Source organism: Stenella coeruleoalba (assembly GCF_951394435.1).
Source record: "Stenella coeruleoalba genome assembly, chromosome: 7".
In the NCBI taxonomy this organism is placed as follows: Eukaryota; Metazoa; Chordata; class Mammalia; order Artiodactyla; family Delphinidae; genus Stenella; species Stenella coeruleoalba.
In genome coordinates, this window is record NC_137153.1 from 49,140,495 (window position 1) to 49,164,821 (window position 24,327).

Below are 24,327 nucleotides of genomic sequence, written 5' to 3' on the forward strand. Positions count from 1 at the left end.
ATGCCCATTGAAATTAAGAAACACATGTAAATTTCCCCAATTATATGGTATAATAGAGCCAGAGTCTGTCCAGAACCAAGTTCCGGTTAACAGGCACTGCCGAAGAGCACTGAAGTTGAATTTCTAGAGCAACAGTTTGATTTTTGACCCATCCAAATTAAACCAGCATTTACTGGGCAGATACACTGTGCAAAGTGCTATGTTCTCATGGTTTACAGCTGAGCAGGTGACAGGGAAATAAATTGTGCACGCTTATGCAATATACAAGGAAACATTTCCTGCCCCCAACACTTGGATTAGGCATGCTTTCTGTATGCCCCACATAGCATCCACAGAAATCTGGATAATTTAGGTTATGATGTAGTAACAAACAAAACCCCAGATCTTAGAGATTGAACACATTTAAACACCACAGTGTTTGGGGTATTCACTGTCTGTTGGATGAATGGCAGTATTGTTCTGTTTGCGCGTTCACAATAATTAGTTTTAGAGTCTATGGTCAGGTGGAAAATTTAGAAAATCCTTCAGTTTCTGGACTGAAATCTCAGGAGTAAAAAAGCCGTGGGCTATTCCCACATATAGTGCCACAAGGGATATTTCAGAAAAAACGAAATTAACTGAAGATTCTGATGCTATGTAGACCCTGAGTTTAACCTCAGAAAATGATTGGAAAGTGTCCACCCATCTTTCATGAAATGAGGGCTTATTTTTCCTGCCTGTCTAGTTTTGGTACACCAATCACATATAAACAGTCACATCCAAGAGACATTTTCATCAATTATAGAGTGCCTTCACAACATTCTATCTCAGGAAACTTCATAGCTTTTTCCTAGTGTGATTCTTTTCGCCTTTTCATTTTGAGATGAAATACCGATCAGTATAGCCTATATCAATGCTTTCACTTGGCGTAAAACCATTTGTTATCTTGTCCTTATCCTAAAAAAGCATCCCATTGTTGTATGAACTTGGGGATTTATCATTTTTGAGACTTCAGTCTCTGAAGACAGTATTTGGGGTAGATTTTAGTACTACATAACCACTTCAATATATTTAAAAACTTAAAAAAATGAGCACATTTACTTGAGATAAAGTTAAACATGCTAATAAAAGGACCAAGTTCCTTTGCTTTGAGTCATATTAACAACCTCACAAACCTCATTATTTAGTCAGAAGCTCTGATTAGAAGTTATAAATGTGAGTAAGATTTAATAAAAATTAAATTCTATAGATCTCAGATTGTTTGGAAGACATATGTTTTTAAAAATTGGGCTTGGTGGTAGTTGTATATATGATAGATGGGTAACTGCTACACAGAGGCTACTTTTTTGTTTTGTTTTGTTTTTTTGTTTTTTTGTTTTTTGCGGTACGCGGGCCTCTCACTGTTGTGGCCTCTCCCGTTGCAGAGCAAAAGGCTCCGGATGCGCAGCCTCAGCGACCATGGCTCACGGGCGCAGCCGCTCCGCGGCATGTGGGATCTTCCCTGACCAGGGCACGAACCCGTGTCCCCTGCATCGGCAGGTGGACTCTCAACCACTGCGCCACCAGGGAAGCCCACAGAGGCTACTTTTGATGTATTTACAGGGACAAGAGTGCTTGCCAGGAAAAGAATGGAATGCTTTAGGATTCCTGTCTCATTTGAAGTCCTTCTTGGACGCTGTCCCCTGCCAGCCATCTTTGTTGAGTGGGAAATGGGCTGTGTAACCCAATGTCCTTGACCATAGATTATTGAAAAGTGAGTGGGAGAAAGAGAGAGAGGAGGACAAGAACAGAAGAACGGAGAAGGTAGAGGCTCAGGGGAGGAGAAAGAAGATGGTCAGAGAGAAGGAGAGTTGTGGTCTCTGGAGCTGCCCAAATCCTATTCTCCTAGAGCTAGGATTCTTTAGTTTTTTTAATAAGCATTTTTCCATAAGCAGTTTGTTTTTCCTTGGTAACTTGAGGAGGACTGTGGTTTCTGCAAACAATGACCAAAAATAGCCTTATTAGAGTAATCACCTATAAGCAATGAGCTCTCATAGGGCATCTAAAAAAGAACTGATGTGCACTGAACATTTTAGGAAACATATCTTGTAGACAGTTGTTTCTGGACTGGAATTTTGTTTTCTCACCTTCTGGCATGCCCCTTTGGTGGTCCTTTTTTTACTCATGAGGCAGTGAGAATTGTTATAAACTGCCCCTTCTTTTGATATATTCAAGTGCTCTAAAAAGAAAATGATACTAAAGCACAAAAATCAAAAACTTCGACACACTTCTCCCCCACCATAAACAACTGCTTTTGCTTGACTTGACCTGAATAGCAATATCTTCAGTTCTTCATTTTCTTTATGCAATTTTAATTTTTATTAGTAAAGTTTTAGAAACTTTTAATCACTTAAAATAAGCAAAACACTAATAATAGCTAGCATTTGGAGTACTTTCTCTGTATCGGATATTGTGCTCCCAGAACTCTAATTCAGGAAACTGAGGCTAAGTCACATGAAGGATGTGCAGCTAGTGAATTCGGAGCTTGGATTAGAAGCCAGGCAGTCTGATTTCAGAGCCACTTCACCCATCAAGCAACTATGGTTACCAGGGTCTTTGATCATGTCTGGCTCCAAGGGTTATTAGAGAAGGCTAGGACTCACACTTTGAAATTTTGTGTGCATATTTTAACCCTTAGTGTATCATTATTAGGAGGTTAACATGTGTATTTTATTCTTTCAAGAATAGCCTTCTTGCTTTCCATTTCTTTTCTACAAAAAGCGTAGGCTTTTCACATACTGCTTGCAGAATATGAATCCTGATTTTCAAGATAAGAGAAGCTCAGCTAGTGTTAATAGAAACATATTGTTTGTTTTCCCTATTTAATCCATTTTTCCAAGAACCACATATTGCCCCATTGAATTCCCACTGTAGCACCCTGGATGGAAAAATAATTCAGAGTATACTGTACTTGGAGAGAAGCTTGGATGAATATAGTTACCAGGCAACCATACCCTCTTCTTCACAACTGACTTTCTCCTCAAGGTTTACCTCTATCCGTGCTTTTTCCCCCCCTTTTTTTTTTTCAAGCTGGATCTAATATTTATTCTACACTACTAGTAAGAAATGTCACTTGTTCATAGTATGGATCAAATGTAAGAATTTGTAATTATTAGGAAAGGTTTAAAACTGTTGCTTTCCCCTCTTTTGGAGTGGAGCAGAAAGTGAAGGTTATTTTTATTTTACATATTTAAGGTGTACAACACAATGATTTGATATGTATACATTGTGAAATGGTTGCCACAATCAAGCTAGTTAACATCCATTGCCCCACATGGTCACCGCCCCTTTTGTGTGTTGTTGAGAACTTTTAAGATCCACTCTGTCTGCAGACTTCAAGTACACAATATAGTATTATTAACTGAAAGTAAAGCTTAATTGCTTGAGGAACTGGTCCTACTACCCAAAGGAAGTGCCAGAATTCTCCCTTCACTTTATAAATGCAAGGCCAAAGCTTTCATAACGCGCTAAGTCTAAGTAACTGGCGGGTTGCAGGTCACTGAGAATAAACTTGAATGCTCTCAGCAGTACCCAAGATGTATGATGTTTGCATCACTGGGTTATTCAAAGGATAAAAAAAATATTTAAGTTTTGGTCATTGTTTGCTCTTTTTATGTGAGGACTTTCTTAGTCTTTTTAAAAAATATGATCACTTGCCTATTTCTCATCTTAGAGTTGGAGAACAGGAAAACAAAACATAGTCCCTGAATTTTATCTGTTTATTCATAGAGTGGGTATTTACTGAGTGCCTGCAGTGGTGGTGGTTAATATAGTGGTCAACAGCATGAGCTCCGGAGTAAGAAGAACTGAGTAAGACATTACCATTATAGGATCTCAGGTCCATGGTTCACAATCTCTAAGCCTCAGCTTCCTAACTTATAAAATGTGTGTCATATTGCGACCTACTCAGGGTAGTTTTAAGAACTGAAGGAGATAATGTCCCTAAAACCTTGATAAAGAGATTTGTGATTTGAGTCTTGAGATTTGTGGCAAAAGGAAAGCACTCAATACAACATAACTGATTATTATGTTAGTGTCTAGAACACATCAAATGCTTAATACTTAGGTGGGGAAGAGTTTATGCATGTCTAGGAGCCTGTGTTAAGATCTGTGTAGAATTTAGATGCATAAAAAGATAGCCCTTGCCCTTCAGAATTTTCTGTAGTAAAAGTGACAGAGGTAGAGGTAGAGATAAAGATTAGAATCAGTCAAAAATAATGAAATACTATATATGAGTTTAGAAAAGCAGAACCAGTTTACACATGGATGAGGCATCAGGGAAGATTTTATGGAGGAGGTGACTTTGAATAGAAGCATGAAAAATTGAACATTTATATTTGTGGAGATACTATGATATTGGAGATAAAGCTCTGAGAGAATAAAGGTATATTTTCCCCCAGGATTCTGTCCTCAGCAGAAGGTGTGTATAGTAATGATATCATATTTGGAAAGAGAAAATACCATTTCTTTCTAAGAATTGGCATGAATTCCTCTCCTAAATGAATAGTTGTGGTAATTGCATAGGACCTAGGGAGTTGGCTAGGACTCCTTTTGGACTTGTTAGGAAAACTAAAACCAAGCTGGTTTTAAAATTTTAAACGTTCTTTTCTTTCAAGTTCTCTAGCTTGTCAAATGATTTTATAAAATTGTTGGTGCATTATAATTTTATAATATAGTCTTGGAAGAGTATATGGACCCTGTTCACATGTACTGAGGTACTAAGGTCTTTGCTATATTTAAACTTCTTCATCTTCTTTCCACTTTGTTGTACTTATAAAACATAAGCCTTTCCTTGCGGCGGAGAGAGGAATTGTAACAAGCACCTGGCACCTGAGATGCAATTAAATCGGAGGTGCAGTTTAATCATGCAGCCTGTGTGGTGATGTATCTGCATCAGACTTAATCCTTAGAACCTCTTTAAAAACCAGCGCTCTGTTGGAGGTCAATCCCCATGCTTGTCACAGGGTCTAAAGTGACCATTAGTGCCTTACTCTGTATTTCCAAATGGCATTTGGGACAGAAAGGATTTATTGAGCACATTTTCTGTGTTAGCCACTGTGCTAACGGGATTATTTCAGTGCTCTTCTCAGTGATTCTGTGAGGTGGGTAATAGCATCAGCCCTTTCTCACTGATGAGACCATGAGGCTTAGTCTAAGGAACTTGGGCAGATCTCATACCCAGGCACTGGTGAGGGCAGCCTGGAAACTCAGTTCTGATTTTAAAGACTGTGTTCTCAATTACTATGTCTCCCAGGTTGCCTGAGGAGAAATTACTCTTTAAAAAGTTACACGTACATGCATAAGTACATTTCCACATGGTATATAATGTTTTCTTTCTTTATATTCCATTGTAATCTAGCCAGCTACTTTTTTTTTTTTTTTTTTTTTTTTTAGTGGTACGCAGACCTCTCACTGTTTTGGCCTCTCCTGTTGCGGAGCACAGACAGGCTCCGGACGCGCAGGCTCAGCGGCCATGGCTCACGGGCCCAGCCGCTCCGTGGCATGTGGTATCCTCCTGGACCGGGGTGTCCCCTGCATCGGCAGGCGGACTCCCAACCACTGCGCCACCAGGGAAGCCCGCTACTTCTTAAAGGATCAAAAAGACAAGACCTTTGCCATCTTGCACTGAGTTTTAAGACTCGTACATTTTTTCTAATGTTCAAGTCAGAATGCATTGAGAGAGATTTGGAAATAAAAGGAAACTTCCTCTTCATTTTCGGAGGAATGCAACTAGATATAACCAGTTGTGACGTAGTTTGTGAGTATAATCAGCGAAACCATTGGGCCATTGATGCTATTTATCAAAATTTTTTCAGCAATTATGTTTTGCTTTCTCTTCATGTATTGTTCAGTTCGCTGGCAGCTCAACTTCCCTTGGGGAACCACATAGTGTGACAGGAAGAGTATGTCTCCAACAACTAGGATTGAGCCCCTGTAGTTGTGTTAACTTCAGCCTATCATTAAACCTCTTAATGCTCCAGTTTTCTCATCTTCGAAGATGGAGTAAAAATATTTGCCTTTCAAGGTTATTTAAAAATGGAAGCAGATGATGCATTTGAAGTACTTAGCAATAGATCTGGTATATAATAATCTACCTAAAAAGTGGAAATACTGGTTTTTTAAACCTCCAACTTCTGTTCCATTTTTTGTAACATGAATAATACCTACTTTCCAGGTGTGTGTGCATGTGTATGAGATGACTAAATATAAATAATATATGTAGACAGCATAGCACCTGGTAGAATCTCATTGAACATTGGATCCCCTCTCTTCCCATTAATTCACATTAAAAACACATTCTTGTCATCTTTATTTTCTTTTCCTTATTGAGTTCCTATCTCTTTATTGTCCACCACAGCATGCTTGGCTTCTATGAAACTTACTGTTTCCTAGTTTTAACTTTAATAGTCAAGGAAGAGAAAAGCCCGCACAAAATGCAATTTCACCAGGAAGAGAATAAGCCACTTTTCAGGCAAAGAGATGATGAACTTAAAATGTAGGCTCCTTTTCAATATTTCAGGAAAACACTTTACATACAGTTCTGGGAATATAGCCAAAATGAGAAAGCCGAGAGTTATATCCGGCAGATATTATGAGAGGGTAAGAGGAGTCACAGATATCCAATTACTTCTATAATAAAAGTACAACATCCCATACCTTTCTATCCACATCTTTGTTTTAGAAGGAAAGGCGAGGGGTGGAGGTTATGAAGTAAATCTTTAAAGCTTATTTGGAAAGCTTCTCTCTTTTCCTCTCACTGTCTTCTGTTTTATAGTGCAGGTTTAAGCTAAAAGCCAGGCGAGCTCCTGCTCAGAGCATTACTCTTAGGAAATTCTTTGGAATCAGATTTAATAATGTACATCCATCCATTTAGTAAATTTTCTGAACACCTGCCACATGCCAGGCACTGTGAATGATGCTAAGAATTCAATCAAGGAATTGGAGGAAACTTTCTGTATGCTCACACACCCACATCTACCAATGTTCATGCATCTGCACCCAAACACTCTCTCTTTTTTCCTGTTGCAGTGAAAATAAACCTCCTCACCCCCAGCTGCTTTCCATGGTCTGTTCCTTCTGTTGGATAAGGTGTCCCGTGGTTGCTCTTCTGCTCAAGGACTTCACTCTTGCAATTGCCCCCCATCAGTTTTCTTTCTCTTTCTGTAAGCAAGCTTATCCCTTTTGATAAAGTGGGATCCCACTTACAAAATCTATCCCCATGACTCACATCACTCTCCAAAGACAGCCCCATTTCTCTAATCCCTCTTTTGGCAAAATCCCTTGAAAGAGTTATCTATACTCCATTTCCTTTCCTTCCAGGCTTTCTTGAAACTGCTTCATTTTAGCATTCATCCCCATTACTCCCCAAGACTGCTCATGTCAAGGTTGTCAGGCACTGGCTGTATTGCTGAACCCAGCACTCCATTCTCAGTTCTCATGCTACTAACCCAGCAGCAGCAACAGACCCTTGGTTTCCAGGATGCCACATTCTCCTGGTTTTCCTTCTACCTCACAGGGAATCCCTCTCAGTCTCCTTTGCTCTTTCCTTTTCATCTTTCCAAGTACTAAATGCTAGAGTGCCCTGAAAGTTCTCAGACCTTTACTTTGTTTTCCTCATAAGTGAATCCGTCTATTCCAACGATTTCAAATGCCAGTAACTCCCAAATGTGTATCTCCAGTCTCAAAACTCCTTCCTGAACTGCACAATTGTACAGCCAACTGTTTACTTGACGTTTCTACAGCTGAAACTTCACCCATCTCAAACTGAACTCTTAATTTCTACCTTTCAGACTTCTCTCCAAGTATTTCATTTTTGATCAGTGCAACTCTAATCTTTAAACCAGGGGTCCCCAACCCCCAGGCCATGGACGGGTAGCCATCTGTGGCCTGTTAGGAAGTGGGCCACACAGCAGGAGGTGAACGAGCGCCGGCGAGCAAAGCTTCATCTGTATTTACAGCTGCTCTCCATTGCTTGCATTACCGCCTGAGCTCCGCCTCCTGTCAGATCAGCGGCGGCATTAGGTTCTCATAGGAGCGCGAACCCTACTGTGTACCGTGCACGCGAGGGATCTAGGTTGCGCGCTCCTTATGAGAATCTAATGCCTGATGATCTGAGGTGGAGCTGAGGGGTGATGCTAGCGCTGGGGAGTACATTTTAAAGTGTCAGGTCTTGGATTAAAATCAGATCAGTCAGCTTGTTAACATGTATTTGTGTACTGTCTTTCCCTTCCTTACATAATGATCTTATTTCTCCATCTTTCCTTTTCTTACCCGATGATTTAATATAATTGATACCAAATGAACTAAACCAGGCTCCCTTTCTGGACCATGCTAACTGACTAAGTTTTTTTAAATCAATCAAGGCTGACATGTTTCTCTTCATTCCTTCTAGCCTTCCATTTTGCTTGATTGCGTTATTGCCCTGCATCTGTTTCCAGTCCCCCGTGTCCACATAACAACCTTCCTTGCACATGTTAGAAATTATTATTCAGTACCCTCCATAAGAGCTCATCTCCATCCTTTTGCAGGGCACTAGTTTTCCAGCTGGCACACTGTCTTGCAACTTGTTTCCCCCTTGGTCTCAGTACATAAGTGCCAATCTCCACTGGCAGCTCTTTCAGCAGCATTGGTGCCAGCCTCCTTCTGATGCAGGTGGAACTCCTGGGAGTAGCCATGAACTATTCCCAGCTGCCTCCTCTGCTCCTGGGTCTTGCCAAAGTTTTCTTTAGACCAGCCAAGTCTCTAATCTTCAGAAAATTACTTGATGACTGCAGACGATGCTTTATCCCTCATGAGTTTTGTCCTTTCTGAACCACCCCCAGGCCCACACATGTGGAGAAATTAGGATGTAAAATGCCTATGAAAAATCTAGTTAGTGTTTCAAAATTGTAATTGCAGCTATAAAAGGCAAGTGCAAATGTTTTTGAACTATATTGATTAGTAGGGTTTACTTTTGTGACCAAAACCCCCAAAATCTCTTTTCACTTTGTACTAATATGAGGGAGCAAGAGTACATTCCAGGTTCATATTTCCTTTAAGAAGAATCAGTAGTGTACTTGGCCAAAACTGAATTTTGCCCAGGCTGCCCAACCTCATGGTACAGGTACTATAGAATAGAAGATGAGATGGCTTTGGAGTCAGAAAGCCTTAGGGCTAAAGCCCAGCACCATCATAAACCAGCTGTGCTATCTTGAGAAGCTACTTAAAATTCTCTATCTAGGTCTTCTCATGTATAGCAAGGGAAAGAGTAATTCCTAATGTATAATGCTGTAATAGGGATTCATTGAGGCATTAAATATGTAGTGTGAATTAATCTAGACCCATAAATCCAGGGGTGGAAGAAAACAAGCTTTCTTCATTTTCTTTAACTGGTAATTTCTGACTCTGAACCCTTCTTCTGTTGGGCTAGTAGAGATACAAAGATAACTCAATTCCATTTGTAGCTGAAATTTTATTCTCCCTTTCTTTAGGGAGCAATATCCACTGTTTAAGAATATCATACAGTGGTAAAATTTTTGGCTGTTTGGTCTTGGTGGGAGAGTTAGCTGTTGTCTGAGGTCATAGGTTAACCCAGGTGGCCTTGGAGACGTCCAGTGCCTCAGTGTGCATGGCCCTTTCAGACCCCGGGGCTCTCTAATTCTCTCTTCATTGCCCAGCTTGAGTGTAGAGTATTTGGTGACATTCTCTAGAGGCCCATATACCAGGTGCCCTTTCCTCTAGCCCTGTTGTCTTTTGTTGCTGAAAACCAGGGAATAGGTGTTCTTTGCTCTCAGGATCCATGGAGTTTTCTCTCTTCCTTTGCTTCTTACTCAAGCCAAAGAAAATGTTTTACTGACAAAGGTATGGAGAGTACCCTGCTTCTCCTAGATGTTTGGTCTATATGTACAAATACCCTTTTCCCATGTTTCTCTCAGGAGCATCCAGCATTATTTGTTTAGTGGGTGAGGAAATTCAGAATACAAGTCACTCTTCCCCAAACTTTTTGAAGAAAGCAAAGAAAAATTCTGTCCTCATCCCTTGAATGAAGATTGGAAGAAGTGAGCATTAAAAGGGGCAAAATGCAGGGAAAGAAACACCTAAATTAATACTTTAAATTATTATCCTGCCTCATGTGTAATATCACAGTGACTGGCCCACCGAAGGTGCTCAAGAAGTTGGAGTTATTATTGACATAGAAAATTGATTCTCTAATATTGTTTTTTCCTCACAGAAACTGAATTTTTCAACGCCTCTCTGTGGAATATCTTTTGATTCTGGGCAGTCACTTTGAGATGGCTGGCTGGGGGTCAGAAGAGACGTCTGTGACTGTGGAACTGATCGAGGGGCAGAGAAGGATCCAACTCAACCTTTAGGTTTCCTGTGTACCATGGAGTCCAGCCAGCAACAAGACACAGTATCTCAGAAGCCACCAGAGACAAGATCACTTTCCAAGAGAAACATAAGCCTCTCATAGAATCACCTACTGGTATATTTTGGCTTGTGAAGCCTAACTAGTTTGTGAAGGCGTGCCAATGAGGATGACATTTGCTTGTGTGGACAGACTAAGGATAAAGTGGTCAAAGGATAAGAAGGTGATGACTAGAAGAACAAAGATGTCATCGGAGCCAGACCGTTTGATAATAACAGCAGGAGTTCTGCAGGACACAGAAAATATGACTGTCTCCTCAGGTAAGTAATAACAGCTTATATTCGTGCAGTGCTTTTCAGTTTTATAGCACTTTTATATACCTTACTTTTCTCTTACACCTTCACGACATTGGTCTAAAAATATGTTAGTGGTTCTTATAATTTCTGCCTTTTGGATGAAAAAAACCCTGAAGCTCAGAGGAGCTTACCTGAGCTGAAACAACTAAAAAACAGTCCAGAGCTCTAGAGAACAGTGCTTTTTCCATGAAACTCCATAGTCTCCTGAAATACCTGGAAAACCTCCCCCTGCCTCTAGTTTTTGATCTATAATCTTAAGGTTGACAGGAGCTTTATATGCAATGCTGGCTACTTAAAATTACTCCTTTGTGAGACTTCTCGGTTTCTGATACGGGACAATTACTGCTTTAAGGAATTCTAAAAATTCAGATGAAAGGCTTTGTTTGATTTTTTAATGTTATTTGATATTTGGATAAATTTCTGTGCTTGACCATAGCTGTCTCTTTTTTTACAGTTTGATCTCTTATCATGCATAGACTAGTATCTTAATCTTGTTCTGTTTTATTATTTTCTATTTTGCATAATACTTTTGAATGAGAATCAGAAAGCATGGAGAATAAAATGGTGTGGTTTTAAGTGTAAGCCTTGTCACAGCAAGAGTAACTGACTAAATTCTGATTTTACTATCTATGTTCCTTTCATTAAGTTCATTAAGGAATCTCAGAGCAGATTTTCCATTCGATTCCCACTAAATATCTTGATCCTAAGTTGAGTCAGCTAGAACACCCTGGTATTTCAACTTTAAAAAAAATATATGAGTCACTGAAGATGGTATGCCAGGTTAACCACAGACATCATTTTTAATTCTAAAAGATGCTCTGGGAAAGCAATGAAGACTCTGCTTTCTAGAGTGTAGACGACTGATTAGTGAGTGACCTTATGATCAAGCTTCTTTCCAACCCTGGGAGAATACTATAGCTAACAAGTTGTCTTTAAACTGGACTCAGAAAATTTAGTTTGTTCTTCGACCTCTAACTGATACCTATAATTCCTAAGGGGTGATAGAGTGAAATGATAAAGTCACTCTGTTAATGAAAGTACCCAATATCTTCACTTTCTTACACTTCAGATTCTGCCTTTGACCTCGGCACTTGGTGTTTGAAACTTTGACCTCTCCCTAGATGACTTGGACATGTCCCTCCATCTCCTGCTACTCCAGGAGTACATAAGCAGCATAACTTAGGCTAGCATTAGTGCCTTGGGATCCTGTTCTGATTCTGGCTGTTTGGCTGGTACTCAGTCTGCCTGCTCTGTGGGAAGAGCAGTGAGAAAGACCTCACTCACAGGTCAACCTTACTATGAGCTGAAGTAGCAGGTTTGAAATGCTTCACCTCCAGCTGGTACTATCTTTAGACAAACAGCCTAATGGGAATCGCTATGGTGGATCATTTCTATAAGGTGAAAGATAAAACAGCCCTAGCTAACATAGTGTTGCAATCAAAGCATTCCCTAAAACAGTGGTATGAGCAAAGTGAGGTTGTGTTAAAAGAATACACTGCTTTTCTTCAATTAAATTGTATGCTTTGAGCTGCGAGTCTTCTCAGTCTTATATTAAGAGATTTCGGCCTTATTTTATTTCTTCCTACTTTGGTTTCTTTTGCTCAGTTGTAACTGTGATTTAATCACATATACTGCAGAACTATTGAGATTATACATTGTTATAATCTACTCCAGTGTAGTTAATGCTTCTTCATTTTCCACTGAGTCCCAAAGTTACAGCAGATTTCTCTCTGCTATTGAGAAGCAAGGTAGGCAGTGCAGGAGGCAATGCTGGTGAAGCTTATATTCTTTAACAACAGAAACAGTTCCACTGGAGGAGCCACAAAATAAAAGACATTTATCTAAGTACCTACTCGATATATCTTTTAAAGAATAGTCCATACAACAAAAACTGTATGTTGATTTGTTTACGCGCTCTGTCATCACAAGTCAGGCTGTTTGGTTTTTGTAATTGATGAAATCCTACCACTCAATCTGTAGAACTATAATTATTACTTGTTCTTCAGCTAAAAAAGGATGGTTTCTTATATTACACTATGAAGCATTTTTGCTTTTCAGTTGAAAGGGTAAAACAACAGAATTTGAACTGTCTTACAGGATAATCGCTACCATTACGAAAATCCTGACATAGAAAGAAACTTGAGAGGCCGTCGGTCTGTCCTTTTTCTTGTCTTATATTTACACCAAAACCTTCAGGAATGCCTTGATTGTACAACATGTTATTTTTGTTTTCGGCTCACATGTAATTTAATTGCTAATCTGTTATCCTTGGAGGTACCGTATCTTTCTATTTGCTGTCTTGGATCAAGATATAGTGTATCCCCTTATAATGGCACACTTAATATTAACCTCTTGTGTAGGCTGAAGGATACTTGTAGCCAAATAATATAGGGTGCTTGTTAAAATATAGAGTCCCTGAACCTAGAAATTTGCATTTTAATAAGCACACCAGAAAATTGTAATGTGACTTTGAAGATTCACTCGTAAAACTATTTGTATATGACCCCAAAGGTGCATGACATATGGTTATATATAATTTGTCACTTCACTGAGTCACTAATTAGAGTCATGGGCCCTAGATTTAGAGCGTGTGTCCTTAGTGAATGAAGGAGGGAATGTGGCTACTCTTTGCATCTCAGAGTGGCATTCGCTCTTTACTCGTGAACTCCAGAGAAGCCTTGTTCTACTGCATTTTATGAGAAAGTTAGGCGCTTTTTGAATGTTTGAGATGTTCTCAGGACCCTCACCAGTATCAAGATTCTGCTGTTTTCTAACTTAAAATGCCTTAAAAAATTATGTTTTGGCTAACTTTTTCTGCTGGATTCTTCCTCACAGTCTGCGCACTCCCTCTAGAGATTGCAGCATGTATGGCATGGTTACTTGCACATACACAAAGGGTTCACGTCTATGATTCCATGATGAGTTGTTATTCCATATATTAGCCAGTGGTACCTTTCCATTATTTGTTAATATCACCTTATTCTCATTCAATTCACTGTCCATTTGATGCCTAATTTAAAACATTCCTGTCTGCCTCTTCATGCAGATCATTATTAACTGCTTAAAAATAAGGACAGATTAATTTTGCTTCCATTATTTTTCCAGCCACTTAACATTTTGCAAGTCATTGCTACTCTAGGTTTCTTGTCCTTCTTATGGTTTATCCTATGAAGCGTATTTTGTGTACAAATTGTGTTTAATTTCCCAAGCTAGAACTGACTGGTAAAATTGGGTCCAGCATATTCCATCAGCCTTTAAGTTTGATATATATTTAAGGAAATCAGTTTAGCTTGCTCAGATTATTATTGTTTTTTTTAGGGTTACAAACGTTATTTAATAACAACGGTAAACCTATAGTTTAAATACATACATACATACATAGATGGAAATACATACATGTAATGTGGAAATTAAACTGCTAGCAAATTACTGCTGTCATGGCTGGAATTCCTTTTTTTTTTTTTTTAACATCTTTATTGGCGTATAATTGCTTTCCAATGGTGTGTTAGTTTCTGCTTTATAACAAAGTGAATCAGTTATACATATACATATGTTCCCATATCTCTTCCCTCTTGCGTCTCCCTCCCTCCCACCCTCCCTATCCCACCCCTCTAGGTGGTCACAAAGCACCGAGCTGATCTCCCTGTGCTATGTGGCTGCTTCCCACTAGCTATCTATTTTACGTTTGGTAGTGTATATATGTCCATGCCACTCTCTGACTTTGTCACAGCTTACCCTTCCCTATCCCCATATCCTCAAGTCCGTGCTCTAGTAGGTCTGTGTCTTTATTCCCATCTTACCCCTAGGTACTTCATGACCTTTTTTTTTTTTTTCTTAGATTCCATATATACGTGTTAGCATACGGTATTTGTTTTTCTCTTTCTGACTTACTTCACTCTGTATGACAGACTCTAGGTCCATCCGCCTCACTACAAATAACTCAATTTCGTTTCTTTTTATGGCTGAGTAATATTCCATTGTATATATGTGCCACATCTTCTTTATCCATTCATCTGTTTATGGACACTTAGGTTGCTTCCATGTCCTGGCTACTGTAAATAGAGCTGCAATGAACATTTTGGTACATGACTCTTTGTGAATTATGGTTTTCTCAGGGTATATGCCCAGTAGTGGGATTGCTGGGTCGTACAGTAGTTCTATTTGTAGTTTTTTAAGGAACCTCCATACTGTTCTCCATAGTGGCTGTATCAATTTACATTCCCACCAACAGTGCAAGAGGGTTCCCTTTTCTCCACACCCTCTCCAGCATTTATTGTTTGTAGATTTTTTGATGATGGCCATTTTGACTGGTGTGAGATGATATCTCATTGTAATTTTGATTTGCATCTCTCTAATGATTAATGATGTTGAGCATTCTTTCATGTGTTTGTTGGCAATCGGTATATCTTCTTTGGAGAAATGTCTATTTAGGTCTTCTGCCCATTTTTGGATTGGGTTGTTTGTTTTTCTGATATTGAGCTGCATGAGCTGCTTGTATATTTTGGAGATTAATCCTTTGTCAGTTGCTTCATTTGCAAATATATTCTCCCATTCTGAGGGTTGTCTTTTGGTCTTGTTTATGGTTTCCTTTGCTGTGCATAAGCTTTTAAGTTTCATTAGGACCCATTTGTTTATTTTTGGTTTTATTTCCCTTTCTCTAGGAGGTGGGTCAACAAGGATCTTGCTGTGATTTATGTCATAGAGCGTTCTGCCTATGTTTTCCTCTAAGAGTTTGATAGTTTCTGGCCTTACATTTAGGTCTTTAATCCATTTTGAGCTTATTTTTGTGTATGGTGTTAGGGAGTGAACTAATCTTATACTTTTACATGTACCTGTCCAGTTTTCCCAGCACCACTTATTGAAGAGGCTGTCTTTTCTCCACTGTGTATTATTGCCTCCTTTATCAAAGATAAGGTGACCATGTGTGTGTGGGTTTATCTCTGGGCTTTCTATCCTGTTCCATTGATCTATATTTCTGTTTTTGTGCCAGTACCATACTGTCTTGATTACTGTAGCTTTGTAGCTTGCTCAGATTTACCTATGTAGAATATTTATGGTTTATTTGTTAATGCAATCTTTTAGTGAGATTTTAAAAGCCGTGTGTGTGTGTGTGTGTGTGTGTGTGTGAAAGAGAGAGAGAGAGAGAGAGATACCTTTATTGATTCCCCTACTCGATGCTAATTGCCATCATCATTCTTGTCCTTTTTCAGAAAAGTTCATGTCAACAAATAATAGTCCTTGGAAAACAAACATAATAATGCCTGATAGGGGTGATCTGTGCTCAAATATGAACAAATACTTGATTAGTTCCAAACTAACTGCTGTTCTAATGTGCTGTCATCAACCTGAGATAAGAGGTACAGGCTGGCTTGCATTTATTCTATTTAGGTGTGAAATAGTTATGGCTTCATAGGCCATAAGTGAATGAAGTGCAGTATGCAAAGCCAAGTATTCAACGTAGAACAGAATCATCCTGTTTTTAATCCTATTTTGATTAAGTTATAAATATAGAAAAGTCTCTATTGTTAAATCAATCCAATACAACATTTACAGTACCTACTAAGTTCAGAGCATTATGCTGGATGTGGACTACAAATATTATTTGTATTAAAGATCACATAGAATTTTACAGTTTTCCTCAGCAATGTATACCTTCATTATAATTGTCACATAATAAAATATGAAATGTTACTGTTTCTTCTTCTACCCTTACTGACTCACTGAGTATTTCACTATTGATTCCTAAGGGCTTTTAAGAGTGCCTGGTACATACTGTATGTTCAATAAATATTAGTTGAAGAAACACATCACTTCCACCATATTCTGTTGGTCACATGGGTGCCAGCCCTCTGTGAGTGTGGGAGGGACTATATGACCATGTTATAAAAGGGAGTGAGGGTCTTTGGGGGAAATCGTGGAGGCAAGCTACCATAAACTGCATCCACATACTCACAAAATTATCCACAGCATCAAATTTTCCACACATATAACCTTTCCATCTAGTGGAAGAAAACGCTGAAGGGCAGTCTACTAGGGCCGTGCCTTGCTTGTTTACGTGTACTTTCTTTTACTCCCTCTCAGTAAGGATTTCTTGGAAGAACCAGGACATGTGGAAGGAAGTCAGAGTGTGATGTCAACTTACAGTGGTACTATCATACTTAGGGTTACTTTTTCTTTCTTCCTTCTTCTGACCCGAGTCAGTGCTTGGCTGTCCTCACCATCTCGTTCCCCATATCTAGTCCACCAACAAATTTAAGCAAATAAACCTGTTTTATAACTCTTGAATCCATTTACTTCTTTCCATTTTCATTATCAGCCTAGTTTAAGCTACCACATCTCTTTACTGAGCCAACTACAAGAGCCTCACCATTCTTCTCCGGGCAACGACTTCTCTCTCCCTCCAGTTAATTGTTTAGGAGTAGTCAGAGTTAGCATTTAAAAATGCAATTTCAATAATGTCTCTCCTATGTAAAGCCCTTCAAGAATTAATGTAAGAAACAAAATCTTTGCCAGGACCTCCATGCTTTAAATTATCTGGCTTCTTTCTTCATTCCCTGGATTGTATTTTGCTTCTGCGCTCTTCTTTTTCTGTGTTCCAGCTCAGTGGTCTCATGTGATTCCTCACATGTCCCATGTTCTCTGTTAACTTAAGCCCCCAATACAGGAGTTCTCTCCCCACCCTTTGACCTAGTTAACCCCTCTCCATGTCTCACATGTCGGCCAATTTGTCTTTTCCTCATGGGAGTCATTCTGATCTTTGGACTTACTCAGATTCTCCAGATGTATTTTGTCAACATTTACTATACTTTTTCCTGGTAGGACTCATTACAGTTTATATATTTGTGTGATTTTATTTGATTATTTCTCTACACTAGACTATAAGCTTCATAAGTCAGGTATGTGTCTATTTTATTTTTGGCTTTTGTTAGATCTCCAGAATACAAAATATTATATAAAAGAATGAATGGATAAAACTCAATTCATTTTCTTCTCTTGGGAGGAAAGTAAATCTGTCACTGGAGAACTATATGGTTTTTTTTTTTTTTCCTCTCATTTATAAATTCTCATGATGTGAGTCATGAAAATGCCCTTTCTTTTCATTGTAGAGGAAATACACCACCTATAATTTAAGCTTTTCCCCAATAAAATGACTTCCCAAGGTTTCCAAAAAAAAAAAGAGAAAGAAAAAGAAAATGCCCTTTCTTTGGTTTGACTTCATGCATCAGATAAGAACTATACCCTTAGGGAAGCAATAAGGAACAAATCAAAGCTAATTGATGTGCAAAGTATTACCATGGTGAATCTCCACTACAGTCTTCATCTTATCTCCTTCCTTTTCTGATAATACTTTTTCATCTGTTCTTTTCATAATGAGAGCTATTTATGATTTCTCCCATTTTTTGTGTAAACAAGAGAATAGATGGTATACTAAAAGATTGAACTATGTTGAACATTAGAAAGCAAAATACCTGCATACTTATCTTTTGAGTCAGATCAAAACAAACTTCTTCAGCAGTGTTGGTGTGTCAAATTTCTATACTATTCCAGCCACTGATTTAGGGATTTCATCTCAAATTTCTCAATAAATATCATAGGAAATCTTTGAAAACCTTAATCAAATATTTCAATTGTAAAGAGAAAGAGAGAAAGACTCAGAGAAATTAGGTAACTTCCTTAAAGTCACCTTAGTTTAATGTAGGATCTGGGATTGAAACTTAGCTCTCTCTAATTAAAAACAAGAGCAAGGAAAGATACTCTTTAAGTATGGCTTAATTCAGAACATCAGTAGAACAGATGGACTCCCCTTGTAGAGATCATCACTCTACTCAGAAAGAGGACTCGCAGTGGGCTTCTGCTTCCTTCTTTGGTCCATTTTTAGCCTATTATAACTTATTTATGACATAAGCTTAGTATGTGTTTGTTTATGCCAGATAACTATCATCTCCGTAACGGAAGAACTTTATTCCATGTCTACTCAAACACGACTTGGAAATGCAAAGAAGAAATATTAAGCAACTTCATGCTACTGGTTGATATAGCACTGAATAGTTAAAGTAACTTCTAGGAGCAAAACTTCATCTTATCTCTTTTCATGAAGATCTCACATCAAGATATACAGAACCCATCAAAAGATTCTACTCTGACCACATCCATCTCTTCACAACATTCTCAGCCTCTTTTTCATGTACCAGACTTCCATACCAAGATGCTGGTGTGAATTTCCTTTGCTTCTGTTACCAAACTCAGGTTTGGCTGCTCATGGCTTGAAAGCTAGTACTCAAGAGACAAATGTTGGTTGGAAAAGAAGATTGCTTTATTTAGGAGGCTGGCAACCTGGGGAGAAGGTGGACTCATGTCCAAGAACCAGCTCTAAAGATTCTGCTCCACCATGACAGTCTTTAAGGAAAAAAGGGGGAACATAACAGCAGCTAATCATTTGGGGAAAGGGTCAGAGTCTTCATCATTTTTCCACTGTGTGCAAACTAGCTGGCTCCACTCTTTTCCTTTTCTGATGCTATCTTGGTCATGTGGCCTAGTCATAAGACTGATGGAGAAAAGGTCTTTATCCTTTAATCACATACTCACCATTTCCCTTCCCTTAAACTAAGAAAAGAATCAGTGTGGTAAGCAAGGCTGAGCAAAGATCTTGGAAAATATGCAGAAGCCTAAGGGTCTTGGAATTTAGTGTAAAGGTTAGGGGTTAAAATATAACGAGGCTCTAAGGTCAAGAGGCTGCTTACATTTCCACGGCTTTCCCAAAACTGCCAAAATGTTATCCTGTAATCTCAACCCAGTTGAATTCTCCAGTTTAAAAGATTAACCTTGACTTTCTATTTCCAACTCAAATTCTCTGGTTCAGGTCATCCCCTTTAAGTAGTGAGATCCCTGGCCGTTACTTCCTAGGTCCCAAGTAATTTCTAAACTTTATCTCATTACTGAAGTCTCTAAGCATTATTAAATGTTTTGCACTAGCTCATTCAATTGTTTTTCTGTTGCAAAGAACTGAATATATTTAACTTATATGATATTGTGGAAAGGGCTTATATCTGTAGTCACACTCCCAAGACATCATAGATTTTTCTCCCCTAACAGACTTATAATAGGAGACTGAGATAAATCAGCTTCTCCAGTGTCACAGTTTCTTTATGAGTAAATAAAATGGTTTGAATCATTAAAGATTCCTTTCAGCCCTAATGAACTCTGCTTTCTTTTCCGAGAGACTTAGTTCATACATCTACTAGGCATTCGCCAGAAAGAGATGAGGTTTTCAAATGACAAAAGCAAACAGAACCCTCAAATTCATGGATAGAGCACGAAAGAGAATATTCATAGCCCCTAGCAATGCTTCTTGGTGAAGTTGAAATTCTGGCACCATGTTTTTTCAGGGAATCATATGAAAGGATCATATAAAAAGTTTTTCCTAAACCACTGATCAACAGGATAATTGTGTAGTTAGCCACAAGTGCAAGAAAGCAGAATCTAATGTGGCTGTACAGATGTAGAATGTAAGAACTTTGATAAGACTAATGAAAATGAATTTTCCCTTGGCATGGATATCCACATAAGGTATTTATTTTCCATTTTGGAGGAAGCTAAAAAAAGTTAAATCAAATAACTTATTGCTTAGTTTTTCCTTATGTGAGCTTGCAGAACTTGGCAGTAGCAACAGATAAGCTGCCACTCCATACTTCTCTCACCTAGCAAGAAGAGCGGTGTCCTGAGGAAAGACGTGAGTCTCAGAGGCCTACGGCTCTAGATTCAGATCTTGTCTGTGCCACTTGGTATCTACGACCCTGGAAAAATTGAATGACTTCTTTATCCTTCGTTTCCTTTTCTGACTCTTTCAAGGTGGCTACATGACTTAAGTTAGATAGGTGCACATGTTATCATAATCACACCGTTATTTGCCTATTTTTCTTTCAAGTCTTTGAATTCCATGAAAGAATGGATAATGCCTATCTTTTCACCATTGCACTTGAAGGGTCTTTGCAGTGGCTGGAAATAGTATGTGCCCAATAATTACTTGTTGAATGATTCATATTTTAGAACTTAAAATGATATCTGGTGCTTGGTAGATATTTGAAAAATCAGAGTTCTTTTTCCTTCCCTTGCACCTAAACTGTGCTCAAAAAAACTCAAATTCTGACCAAATCAGGTATACCAATTGCTTTCCTATTGTCTTAAAATCCACACCTGCATTTCTAGACCCTGATTTGTGATGCTGGGACCCTACAAACTACATTTCTTAGACTTCTTGCCAAATGGCTTGTGGTAGGTTTGGTCAATAGGAGACACCAGATAGAGATTGAAAGGCAGGAGAAGGGCAGAAGGACCTTCTCCCTGTTCTTTTCCTCAAGCATTGTCAGCAATGCTTTGGCAGAAGTAGTTATCTTCAGGCTCTTTCAGGGCTCCGAGAGATAACCCTAGCATACCCTCCCAAAGGTAGTACCTCCACCTCAGAGGTCTAAGCAGGAGTTGTCTCTAGAGTTTGTTCTTTGAGCTTCTAAATGTCAGCAATTTCACCTCTTCCTTTTTGTTTCCCAAGCAATGTAGATGATAGTTACTTTCTGCAATTACTATCTTTGGTTTTACTCAGTGTTTCTTTTATGCTCTTTTAGCTTTTCAGCACCTATGGGACCAAATTTCTATATTAAATTTCTTTCTGCTGAAATGTCTGCTAAGGCTTCAGTTCCCCTGAATAGATCCTGGTTGATATAATGTACTATTTGTATATATATGTACAATTTAGCAATATTCATAAAATGAGTGCTTGTGTATTGAATTCTGCCTATATGTCTGACAACTGTGCTATACTTGGAAAATCTAAAGATGAGTAGGTATAGCCTGTGTCCACAAGGAAGTGAGAGCCTAGTTGGGAGAACAAGAAAAAATCTGATCGAACCACTTTATCACAAGGGTTCACAGATGTATGTACAAAGTGCTAAGGACAAACAGAACACTGAAAATTAGCAGAATCATGGTGGATGAGAAAGAAACTGTTATTAAAAATTTTGAAGGAGTAGATGGAAAGTGGTTAAAGGATCTTAAATGGAATGGAATTTACAGAAAATATTGATGTATATACATGAGAGTATAGATGGATTTTGTAAATAATATTTTTATTATTTTGCCATGGGAAATAAAATAATCATCAAAATGTTAAAATGTTGAGACTTAGAATGTTCCCTTTAAATAAAGGAAGCAGGTAAACTCTCATTCTCTTTAGTAAATGCTTCCTTATTTTGCTTCAGGTCTTACTAACTCTACTTCACTAAATAAGATTTAGATATTTTTAAATAATAAACTAGTCTTAGGAGTGGATAAACTAACTTTAAATGAATTATGACTTATGCACAATCTTTAGATAAGAAGGATCAATGGTAAGAATAGCCTCTTTATGAAGACAGAAACACAACAAAAGCTGTATGAAGCAACTGAGCAATAATCATAGACTTGGCTTGAAGGAAGTATGTCCTATGTTTTAATTCATGCCCTGAAGGTCAACTCCTTGGACTTATCCCCTTCACCAAGCTACAAGAGGTAGAGAGGCTAAGCTGTTGTTCTCTTGGGCAAGATATTGTCCAAGAGAAGTCACTAATATCCTTTGCCAGTGGAGTCTCCCACAGTATAAACGTATCTTGCTTTTGGAACTAAAGTAGGGGATTAGATAATATGAGTGATGGATGCTATTACTTTCTACTTTCCCATTGAATTTCCTAATAAATAAGCCTCTACTTTTAAACATCTAAATATGATGAATAACAAATTTAGCTAACCCACACTAAATGGTTAAAGATACAGAAACAAGTTTATTTCCACTCCTGAAATCATGAAGTCACATGAGCTCAGCTTTTGGTCTGAAGATACACGCCATGACATAATTTGGAGAGGCTGAAGTTTGGTGTCTTAAGCCCAGCAAAAGCAAGTGACAGTGAATTAACGCTGTAACACTTCTCCCACCTTCACCAATACTTAAGATTCAGTTCCATGATTAGCACTGAAACTTGGAAAAAGTGACAGTCAGAAAGCCTTCCTAAGCATCTTAGGACTAGTACAGGATCTCTCAGAGATAGTGGATCATGCTGAAATATCTCTGTTAATCTTTCAATTAATTTGGTGCAATTCAGAAAAGAAACTGCTTATTAGAGAAACTGCACGTAGGTCATTCTAATGAATAGAGTGTGTATGAATGAGTGAAGGCAATGTAATGAAGAAGGAAGTAGGTACAAATCTTTAACGACATTGTGTACTGAGCTAAGGATTATTTATTTTATCCATAGATTATAGGTAGAATGGGCAAACATTTCAGTTTGACTAGAGCAGCTCTTCTGCCTTTTGGCACAGACTAATTTATAATACCGTCACCTTTCACTCTCAAAAGTGTATTTGTTTGGAGGACTCTGGGGATGTGGTGGCAGTAACAATACAGATTTTAAATCTCTCCAAATTCCCGTGTAAAAATATTAAGACTAACAACGCATGGACAACATTGCAACCAAAGTATGTGACATGCTATCCCCACGCCGTATTACACATTACAAGCAGCTGAAGATAGTTCCGTGACCTAGGTGATGATATTAGAATCTGTGCAGGACTTGAGAACAGGAGATCTGAAAAATAGGTAATAGATAATTCAATGGAAATCGTAGTAGGTGAATTTTGGGTCCGAAAGTAAAAGAATGAGATTTGCTCATCCATAATGAGTGATTGCATAGGACACTGGTGAGATTTAAAGGGGCTGAAGCATCCTGGTGTCTCTGATTCCTGAAAACCGACTTCCAGTTTCTAGTTCCACATGTATGGAATTTGGAAGTGCCACTCTGTCCGAATAACAAGTGTAAAGCTGAACAGACTGAAAAAATCAACTCTTCCTGGATCTATGAGAGGAGAGATCACAGGGCAAGTTGCTATCGTGAAGATTAGGGTCCGACAGGTGAATACAGGTAGCCATGGCTTACCGGACAGAGACACATGAGCACTAACTACCCAGAGAACCAGTGCTAGGGTAGGAAAACCTGCACTGTAATTGACGAATTGCTGGAGTCTCTGTGCGGACAACTCTGAGAGTGAAAAACTTCAGGGGAACCCAGTCCTGGGGACCCCAGAATATTGTGAGATTGATCTCTAAGAGCCTGACCAAATTGCCATAGTAAATATCAGAGAAGAATCCCTTCCTCTTACTGGCTGGAGGAAGGAAAAAGGAATCAATTGTGGAGTGCGTCACTTCCCTGGTGGCACAGTGCTTGGAAATCCGCCTGCCGATGCAGGGGACATGGGTTCGAGCCCTGGTCCGGGAAGATCCCACGTGCTGCGGAGCGGCGGAAGCCCGTGCGCCACAACTACTGAGCCTGCGCTCTACAGCCCGCGAGCCACAACTACTGAAGCCCGCGTGCCATCATCTCATACAGATACAAAATAAAAGAAAAACAAAGTATTTTTTCCTTGTGATGAGAACTTTTAGGATTTACTCTCTTAACAGCTTTCATATCTAACATACAGCAATGTTAGTTATATTAATCATGTTGTACATTACATCCCTAGTACTTACTTATCTTAAACTGAAAATCCGTTCCTTTTAATTACCTTCATCTAATACCCCCTTCC

At 38.7% G+C, this 24,327-nt stretch overlaps 1 protein-coding gene across 7 annotated transcripts in view; it reads left to right on the plus strand.

The window, feature by feature from the left end:
- CAAP1 (caspase activity and apoptosis inhibitor 1) overlaps positions 1–24,327 on the plus strand; it is a 1,159,962-nt gene that overhangs the window by 687,264 nt on the left and 448,371 nt on the right. For all 7 annotated transcript variants that reach the window (XR_013829209.1, XR_013829210.1, XR_013829211.1 and 4 more), the window contains one exon: positions 10,229–10,686. The gene's annotated coding sequence lies outside the window, so the exon portion shown is untranslated. The remainder of the gene's footprint in view (positions 1–10,228; positions 10,687–24,327) is intronic.